Consider the following 10,337-nt stretch of genomic DNA (forward strand, 5'->3'; position numbering starts at 1 on the left):
TTCCAAATTTGGGGGCATTCAACAAGTTAGCTTGTTGAATGGATAAAGGCTTTAATGTATTTTGAAGACTTTACTCCAAATTTGAGAAGTGACCTCCTCAAATTTAGGGAAAAGGGATAATGGATGGGTTTGGGTTAATTAATTAGGTTTAGAAGAATCTAGAGGAGGTTAGAAAGAGGGTTAGAATGCAAGTGGGAGGTGTAGGATTTTGCAAGTGGGTGAGAGAAAATAGGTTTTAATTGAATTTAATTCAATTTGGTTGCAATTAAATAAATTAGATTTATTTAATTTAGGATAACTATTTTAATTAAATTTGAATTTAATTAAAAAGTGGACAGGGGCTTTAATTGAATAAAATGAATATATCCTATTAAATGGTATAGTGAATTTAATTGAGTAATTTACTTAATTAAATAGAGGAATACGGGTTATTTAATTAAATTAGATTTAATTAAATAGAGAAATGAACATAAAATATTCATTTAGGAATATGGTCATTTTTATACGTCTACACTTATTATCCAAGTCACATTGATGTACAACAAAATAGGTTCATCGGCCAAAAAATGTCCATCAAAGTCACAATCTGAAAGTCATCCGGAAACATTATGTCACCTCGATGACCCTTGCTCCACAAGTTCATCGACCAAACTCTCACCGATCAAAATCCACATCGGCCAAGCAATTGAAGTTGGTTTGACATTCAATAGGTCATTCCAAAGACTAATGTCACCTATATGCTCCTCTACACTCAATTCATTGCCATAAGTTACGTCGATAGCTTTTCCAAAACTGCCAAACGACATCAGCCTGACTCTTCCTAGCAGCCCTCCACCTGTGGATGTGTATCGACATGACATATGAAGTCGGGTTGACAAATTCGATCTCACTCCATAGAGGATCATCACATTGATATAGTTTGTCTGTTTGTTTGTCGATATGTTTGTCTCTGATGTCAGTGCAAGTTCATTTTCCACAATAGAACCTCCTATCGGTGCAACATGAAGAGGTCTCCCCGATCATAACTTATCATATGCAAAGAATACGACTTCCAACATTGGTCAGAGTCACATTGATGGATACCAAACATACTCCACAACCTCATCATTAAGACTCACTCCGATAAGACAATTTTGATCTATCATCAGCTAGATATGCTCAGTTAGTAAGATGCATACAGTTAGCCCAAGTTAGTTTGATAGAAATTTTTTTTTGATCATCGGCCAGAGTCACATCGATCACACAGACCGTAGATAATTCAAGATCACTATGTAGATCGAGCAAAGTTACTCTGATCAGGTCACCGAAGAGGACTTCTCCAACACTGCTTAGATTGACTAGACATCTTAAGGGTCTCGTCGATATTGCAATAGAGTGGTCTCTTCTACAACTTCATCATATCAGCGCCGCACACTGTTGGCAATATAACAAGGATATTGAGAAGGATGTTGATGATTATGGACATAACTGATTAAAAATGTTTTATTGTCTTGATATTATTATTTTGTCATTGATGTCAAGAAATTGATTTTCTAATTCAGTATGATGTTGCCATATCTTAAGAAATATGATATGAAGATCATAAAGAAGTCGGTAAAGACACAAGAAAGAATATGATGAATAAAGGGATAAGTTATTCAAGGGGCAACTCTACCGAGTCAGACAATGATGAGATCTTGATGTTTTAGATTGTTTTAACATCATACATATGTTGTAAAATGTAAAGTTTAATACTACACTATGTTATCAGCCAAAGGAACTAGTTGGTAAACCCTAAGGAACCTAGTCGGTAAACCCTAAGGTTATCGCAGTCGGTTAATGAAGACAGAATGTCTACCGAGTAAAGTTTAGTATTCACCGAGTTGTAACCGAACTATAACAGAATGTATTAAATGTTTACATGTGATATTTAATGAAAGAAGCTGATGAGTTGGAGCGGATCAATGATTGGCAAGCCGTGGCAGAAGTTTGTTAACAAATCTAAGGCAATGGAAAGTCGGCAAGAAGATCTACAGCTCAGATTGAACCGCATTACCCTAACACAAGTTCTAAGATGATTATGCAAGTTCTGAGGCAAGGTAAAACATTTTCAGATCGAAAGATACATTGAACCTGGACAAGATTGAAGATTTGATGGCTATGATTGATCATGGAAAATGTGATCAAGGAGATTAAGCAGTTGGAAGATCGTTTATAAATAAGGAACTGTTGATAAACAGTGATTGTGGGAAAGTGTATGCACAAGGATGCTACATAGTGATTACCGAGCACAGAAGCTTGAAGACCTGTTAGAATAACAGAGTATTGATGCCCAGCAGATAGACAAGATTGCAGATAGATTTTTATTACTGTTATTTTGTGAAAGTGACAGAAAATCTCTTAACCGAGTGGACTTAACAGTCTTATAAGTAAATCCTCTAACAAGGTGACATTCTTATTTGAGTGTTTGAAATCCTTCTAAGAAAGTGAAGATCCTAACAGATCTGAGGGAAATCCCTTAACCGGGTCACATCTAGTAATGTGTTTTGTAATCTTTAATAGGATTGGCTTTTAACCTAGCATACTCTAGAAGAGTATATTTCTTAGTGGGTCTGAAATCCCATAGTGGTTTTTCCCTATTTGGGTTTCCACGTTAAATTTGGTGTTATGAGGTTTATATAGTTCATATGCTTTTGAGTTTGGATGTTTGACAGTTTTATTCTATGACTGATATATGTTACCGAGGTTGAATTTGATGTTTTCATTGATGATTAAGTTTGTATGATTCACCCCCCCCCTCTCATCTTGTTGGCTATTGGATCTGTACTTATATTAAGTATCCGAACTATCAATTGGTATTAGAGCTCTAGACTCCTAAAGGAAAGTTTAAAGGCACTTGAGTTAAAGATCCAAAGATGTATAAGAGGGATGCACCCAAACTGAATAAGTCAAGTTTCTCTACATGGCAGAAAAGGATGAAGCTACATCTATCAGGAGTTGGAGAATATGCTATATACTATCTGGAGAATGATTTTGTTACACCGAGCACCTATCCATTGACTATGGAAGAGATAAAGGCAAAGCAAGAACACATTCAAGCAATGATTGAAATAACATCTGCATTGACCGATTTTGAGTTTAATGATCTAGAAGGCTGCAATGATGCGAAGGCTATGTGGACTAAGCTCATATCTGTATATGGAGGAGATGAACATGTTCAAAGAGAAAAAGTTGATAGTCTAAGAGGACAACTTGAGTCTATGAGGATGAATGAAGGTGAGAACATAACCCAGTACAGTACAAGACTAAAGGAGATTGTAAATCAAATCAAAGGAGCAGGAGGAACTATTGAAGAAAAGGATGTGACAAGTAAGTTGTTAAGAACCCTTCTACCTGCTTATGCAATCCGAGTCTCTGCAATCAATGAATTAAGGTCTATACCTAATATGCCAGTTTCCTTGGATGCTACTATTGGTAAGCTACATGCATTTGAGTTAAGTAATTTTGATAACAATGGGTCATCGGTAAATAAAGTTGAATCCGCATTTAGTTCTTTTCATTTGAATGAATCTAATGATTACAATGAAAGAAAGTATAAGTACTCTGGAGGAGATCATAGTGGGGCAAGTGAAAGATTTCAGAAGAACATGGAGGAGGTACACAAACTGTATGAAGAAATCAGAAAGCAAGAAGAGTTTGAAGCACTATTGGCCAAAAGGTTACCAAGAGGCAAAGGTAAGTATAAGGGAAAACTACCCTTGAAATGTTTCAATTGTGATAAGATTGGACATATGGCTTCTAACTATCTTGACAATGATTTCATTGAAAAGAGAGATTACCGAGATGACAGACAAAAAGATAATCATTATAGAGGTCACCGAGACTTTAGAAGAAGAGATAGAAAGACCTGCTTAATTGTTGATGAGGAATCTGAACATGATAAATCAGATGAGACTGATACAGAGGAAGTTGTTTATGTGGCTATCAAGGATGGATCAGATGAAGAAAGGTATAAAGAAAAAGCCCTAATATCTCACATAAACACTAATGATTCTTGTATTATAGATAGTGGATGCTCACATCATATGACAGGAGATAAACACAAGTTTGTTATGTTAGAAGATTATGATGGAGGCTATGTTAGATTTGGTAATGATGCACCATGTCTGGTAAGAGGTAAAGGATCCATAACACTTCTTGATAAAGCAAGATGCAATGATGTTTATTGGGTTGAAGGTTTGAAATACAATTTGTTGAGTGTAGCACATCTAAATAACATAGGTTACCGAATAGAGTTTGAAAATGGAACTGTCAAAGTTCATGACAAGCATGGAAAGTTAGCTGCTACCGGGACACAAACAAAAGGTAATACATTTCACCTTGACTCAACTCGAAATAAGTGTTTGTATGCAAAGATTGATGATACCTGGTTATGGCATAAAAGGTTTTGTCATGTTAATTTTGATAATTTGATCAAAATAAGCAAAATGCACCGAGTAAGAGGTATACCGAGTCTTGAAAAACCTGAGAATGCTATATGCTGAGGATGTCAAATGGGCAAGATGACCAGATCTAGCTTTACAAGTAAGTCCTACACTTCTAAGGGAATTTTAGATCTTGTGCACACTGATCTTTGTGGCCCTATGAAAGTTCAAAGTTATTATGGTGATAAGTATTTCATATTATTTATGGATGATTATTCAAGGATGATGTCAGTAATGTTTTTAAAAGAAAGATCAGAAGCTTTTCAAATGTTTAAATGGTATAAGGCTAGAGTTGAAAATGAAACAGTAAGACAACTGAAATGTCTTAGATCAGATAGAGGAGGAGAGTTCACATCTGATGAGTTCAACCTATTTTGCAATGATCATGGTATTAAAAGACAAGTCTCTGCACCGTGGACTCCACAGCAGAATGGAATAGCTGAAAGAAGAAACAGATCTATTGTGGATTGTGCTAGAACTCTGATGATTGAGAAGAAGGTTCCACAAACATTTTGGAGAGAAGCAATAAGCATAGCTATTTACACCTTGAACGGAGTTCAATTGAAGAAAGGTACTTTGAAGACACCTTATGAAATCTGGTATGGCAAGAAACTGAATATAAGTTATTTTAAGATCTTTTGAAGCAAATGCTATGTTCATAAAGATGATAGAAATGGTAGGTTTGATCAGAAAAGTGAAGAAGGAACATTTCTAGGATATTCCTCTAGAAGCAAAGCATTTAAATGTCTGATCAAATCATCTAACAAAATAGTAGAAAGTGCAAATGTGAAAATTGATGAATTTGCAGAAAGAAATGATGAAGAAAATTCCAAAGAACCAGAAGACTATGATGAATTTGTCTATGTACAATCGAGAAGTCTTACCGAGAAGACTATTGAAGAAAATAAAGAAGATATCTAGTTACCAAGTGATGAAGAGGATCATACAAAGCCTACCAAGCCTGTATTAGCCAAATATGTCAGAAGACACCATGCACCAAGTCAGATTATAGGAGATAAGGATGATCCAGTGATGACAAGGAACAAACTGAGATAGAACACATGTTTGATATCTGAATTTGAACTGAGAATAGTGAAAGAGGCATTTAACAGTGAAGATTGGATAAATGCTATGACAAAAGAGATTGATCAAATTAGGAAGAATGACACATGGACACTGGTCCCAAGATCTAAAGACAAAAATGTAATCGGTACAAAGTGGATCTTCAGAAACAAGTTAAATGAGAAAGTAGAGGTCATTTGGAACAAAGCAAGATTGGTTTGCAAAGGTTATGCCCAAGAAGAAGGAATTGATTATGGTGAAACTTTTGCACCTGTTGCCAGACTTGAAGGAGTTAGAACAGTGTTGGCATATGCTGCTTTCAAAAACTTCAAGGTATATCAAATGGATGTCAAATCTGCATTTCTGAATGGAATATTAGAAGAAGAAGTTTTCATTGAACAACCTGAAGGATTTGTTGAAGATAATAATAAAGATCAGGTATGTAAATTAAACAAAGCTTTATATGGTCTGAAACAAGCACCTAGAGCATGGTATGAAAGATTGCACTCATATTTGATTAAGATTGGTTTTATAAGGACAAATGAGAACAACAACATGTACATGAAGAATGATGAAAATGGAATACTGATCTCAGCTATATTTGTTGATGATATTATATTTTGTGGAAATGACTCTTTATGCAAGAACTTTGGAAATCAAATGAGTAAAGAATTTGAGATGTCATTAATTGGTGAGATAAAGTATTTTATAGGTTTACAGATACTGCAAATGAAAAATGAGATTTTCATTACCCAATCCAAGTACATAAAGGAAATCTTGAAGAAATTTGGAATGGAGGATTCAAAGCCAGTAAGTACTCCTATGACTACAAACTGCAAACTATCAACGAATGATGAATCTGCATCTGTTGATGAGACACTCTACCAATCTATGATTGGAAAACTACAATATGTTGTTCACAGCAGGCCTGATATAGCACATGCAGTTGGTATTGTTGCAAGATTCTCTGTAGATCCTAAAGAAATACACATACAGCAATCAAAAGAATTTTCAGATACCTAAAAGGCACTGAAGATTATGGCTTAGTATATCAGAAAGGAAATGATTTTGATTTGAAAGTTTATACTGATGTTGATTGGGCAGGCAACATTGATGACAGAAAAGCACAAGTGGTGGTGCTTTCTTCTTAGGAGAAAGACTAGTGAGTTGTCTTAGCAAGAAACAAGGATGTGTTTCTCAGTCAATAGCCGAAGCTGAATATGTTGCTGCAGCACTGAATTGTACCAACATTGCATGGATCAAACAATTGTTGGATCATATAAATGAGAAAGTTACCGAGCCAGTAACTATATTCTGTGACAATACTAGTGCCATTAATATTTCAAAGAGCCCTGTTATGCACTCTAAGACAAAGCACATATCTATCAAATATCATTATCATAGAGAAGAAGCTCATGAAAAGAGAGTGGTGTTGGAATATGTTAGCACAAAGGAGCAAATAGCAGATATCTTCACCAAACCACTACCAAATGACACTTTTGAATATCTCATAAGTAAGTTAGGGGTCCTACCCCTATCCTCTACTCACTGATCGAGTTCGGCGAAAGCATCACTTCGATGAATCGATTGAATATCTTTTAGGGAGCTGATGCTGGAGTGTTACACTTTAAGAATGCTTTTCTGAAAGTGTACTGGAACAATATTGAGATAATACAGACAATGATACAGGGAACAGGAATTGTAAACAAATGCTCTGACCAAGACTCAGTTGATACACACCAGCAGGGTAAAATTCTTACAGAAACAACTTATGTTTTCGTTCTTTTCTTTTTGGCATTGTTGTCAAAGGGGGAGAAGACTACCCAAGGAGGAGAAGACTAAAGGGGGAGAAGACCAGAGGAGAAGAGCAAACTGAGCAGACTTCAGATTGGGAAGAAAACTGAAGTAACAAAAGAAGTCTAAATTATGGGGGAGAGCATTTCAGCATTTCAGAATCAAACCAATCCGAATTCTTAATGATCAAATCAATTGGTTTTGCCATCAATTCCAAAGGGGGAGATTGTTGGCAATATAACAAGGATATTGAGAAGGATGTTGATGATTATGGACATAACTGATTAAAGATGTTTTACTGTCTTGATATTATTATTTTGTCATTGATGTCAAGAAATTGATTTTCTAGTTCAGTATGATGTTGCCATATCTTAAGAAATATGATATGAAGATCATAAAGAAGTCGGTAAAGACATAGGAAAGAATATGATGAATAAAGGGATAAGTTATTCAAGGGGCAACTCTACCGAGTCAGACAATGATGAGATCTTGACGTTTTAGATTGTTTTAACATCATACATATGTTGTAAAATGTAAAGGTTAATACTACACTATGTTATCAGCTAAAGGAACTAGTCGGTAAACCCTAAGGAACCTAGTCGGTAAACCCTAAGGTTATTGCAGTCGGTTAATGAAGACAGAATGTCTACCGAGTAAAGTTTAGTATTCACTGAGTTGTAACTGAGCTATAACCGAATGTATTAAATGTTTACATGTGATATTTAATGAAAGAAGCTGATGAGTTGGAGCGGATCAATGATTGGCAAGCCATGGAAGAAGTTTGTTAACAAATCTAAGGCAATGGAAAGTCGGCAAGAAGATCTACAGCTCAGATTGAACCGCATTACCCTAACACAAGTTCTAAGATGATTGTGTAAGTTCTGAGGCAGGGTAAAATGTTTTCAGATCGAAAGATACATTGAACCTGGACAAGATTGAAGATTTGATGGCTATGATCGATCATGGAAAATGTGATCAAGGAGATTAAGCAGTTGGAAGATCGTTTATAAATAAGGAACTGTTGATAAATAGTGATTGTGGGAAAGTGTATGCACAGGGATGCTACATAGTGATTACCGAGCACAGAAGCTTGAAGACCTGTTAGAATAACAGAGTATTGATGCCCAGCAGATAGACAAGATTAGTTCTATGTCTAGATTGTATTGAACAAATAAGAATCTGCGTTAGCATTTTTAGATGTGAAGTTGCAGATAGATTTTTATTACTGTTATTTTGTGAAAGTGACAGAAAATCTCTTAACCGAGTGGACTTAACAGTCTTATAAGTAAATCCTCTAACAAGGTGACATTCTTAGTTGAGTGTTTGAAATCCTTTGACAAGGTCACTTCTAACAAAGTGAAGATCTTAACAGATCTGAGGGAAATCCCTTAACCGGGTCACATCTAGCAATGTGTTTTGTAATCTTTAACAGGATTGGCTTTTAACCGAGCATACTCTAGAAGAGTATATTTCTTAGTGGGTCCGAAATCCCACAGTGGTTTTTCCCTATTTGGGTTTCCACATTAAATCTGGTGTTATGAGGTTTATATAGTTCATATACTTTTGAGTTTGGATGTTTGACAGTTTTATTCTATGACTGATATATGTTACCAAGGTTGAATCTAATGTTTTCATTGATGATTAAGTTTGTATGATTCACCCCCCCTCTCATCTTGTTGGCTATTGGATGTATACTTATATTAAGTATCAGAACTATCACACACACACACTTTTTGACATCAATGACATTCAATGCGAACATTATCCCCCTTTGGCATTGATGTCAACACCAAGCTTCACTCTCCCACTTTGACAACAATGGCAAAGTGGTTGGCAACCATTATACTAAGATTTGTTCTTCTCCTTCTACTCTAAGATGAAAAAGTAGATCTCTTCCTTAGCAAACTTCACTGCACACATGGTCAATAAAATAGTGTTAATAACTTCTGAACATAAATACTTTTTCCCCTATGAATAAGAAGCCTCCAAACAAGAGTGTTCTAGAAGATAGGAACAAAAAAGAAGAGCATGAAGAACACCACTAAAGCATGAAATAGCTACAAACATTGTCAAAGAGTAACTGCCAATATGAAGAACCTCCACTGAAATAGAACATGACCAGGTAGAGAAGACTTTGATCTGCATGAGTGCCCTCAAATGACTCTAATCGAATCAGATGACAAACAAAGACAAACAACTGAACTCGAAGATACATATTACATGAAACACCAAATCCTGAAAAGTTGATCAATCGAACCGAGGAAGCATTAGAACCAACATGAAAAACCTCCCCATAATGCTGAAAAAGGGAGAGGGACAGGTACACTGAAAAGAACGGCCAACAAGAACTGCATGGCGAAGAACTAGGAACATTGAAGGTGCAGAGAAAGTACATAGTGTCGTGGAAGGAACACTCACTTGACACACATCATGAGGTTAATGTCGTGGAAGGAACACTCACTTGATAATGGTAGATGGAAAACAAAAGGCAAACATCAACCCCCCATGGCACTTTATAAGTAGTGCATGTACAATAAGGCACAAGATGTGCAAGATCCCAAGTATACAATGCACGGTGGCACTTTATCTCAGTGCGTTTGCATAAATAAAATGCTACAATGATAAGAAGATACAAAAGACTGGAAACAAAAAGCCAAAGACGAGACATCCTACTCAAAGAAATAGATCCCAGGACTTGAAACATCCAAGATATTCATCGGAGTGCTGAAAAACAAAAAACTAAATAAAATATACCTAGAGAAGAATTTGGAAGAACACTCATATGACTGGAAAGTACACAGAACAAGCTTTCTAACAATATAAAGTTTTCAAAAAATGAAGTTCGGATGCTCAAGTGATGTCTCCCGGATTGCAAAAAAGAACCTCTGACTTTGATAGAAAAAAATGCCATCAAAAAATCAGTCAAAAGTTCAAACCTCCAGATCTAGATAGATCCCGGAAAGAGCTTTCCGACGATATAAGGTTTGTTGAAAAATGCCTTCGTATGACCAAGTTACA

Source organism: Cryptomeria japonica, chromosome 7 (assembly GCF_030272615.1).
Source record: "Cryptomeria japonica chromosome 7, Sugi_1.0, whole genome shotgun sequence".
In the NCBI taxonomy this organism is placed as follows: Eukaryota; Viridiplantae; Streptophyta; class Pinopsida; order Cupressales; family Cupressaceae; genus Cryptomeria; species Cryptomeria japonica.